The sequence below is a fragment of the Penaeus monodon genome, chromosome 34 (genome assembly GCF_015228065.2).
Source record: "Penaeus monodon isolate SGIC_2016 chromosome 34, NSTDA_Pmon_1, whole genome shotgun sequence".
NCBI classification, from domain to species: domain Eukaryota; kingdom Metazoa; phylum Arthropoda; class Malacostraca; order Decapoda; family Penaeidae; genus Penaeus; species Penaeus monodon.
Genome location: NC_051419.1, coordinates 9,437,733 through 9,437,947, shown reverse-complemented (window position 1 = coordinate 9,437,947; position 215 = coordinate 9,437,733).

Here is a 215-nt window from a genome sequence, read left to right as displayed (position 1 = left end):
TTGCAATGATAAATTTTCTAAAGATGTATTATGAGATGGGCAACATCTGAATTCATAGCGACAGTATGAATACGAGAATATAAATCTGAAAGAATGTGTTGGACCATTAAAATGTTCATGTAACTTTTTCATTTTCTGAAATGTGAACAATATGATGTTGAAGTTCATCGCGTAAAAATAGCTGCTTTGTCAACAAATTATTGAATTATTACAAA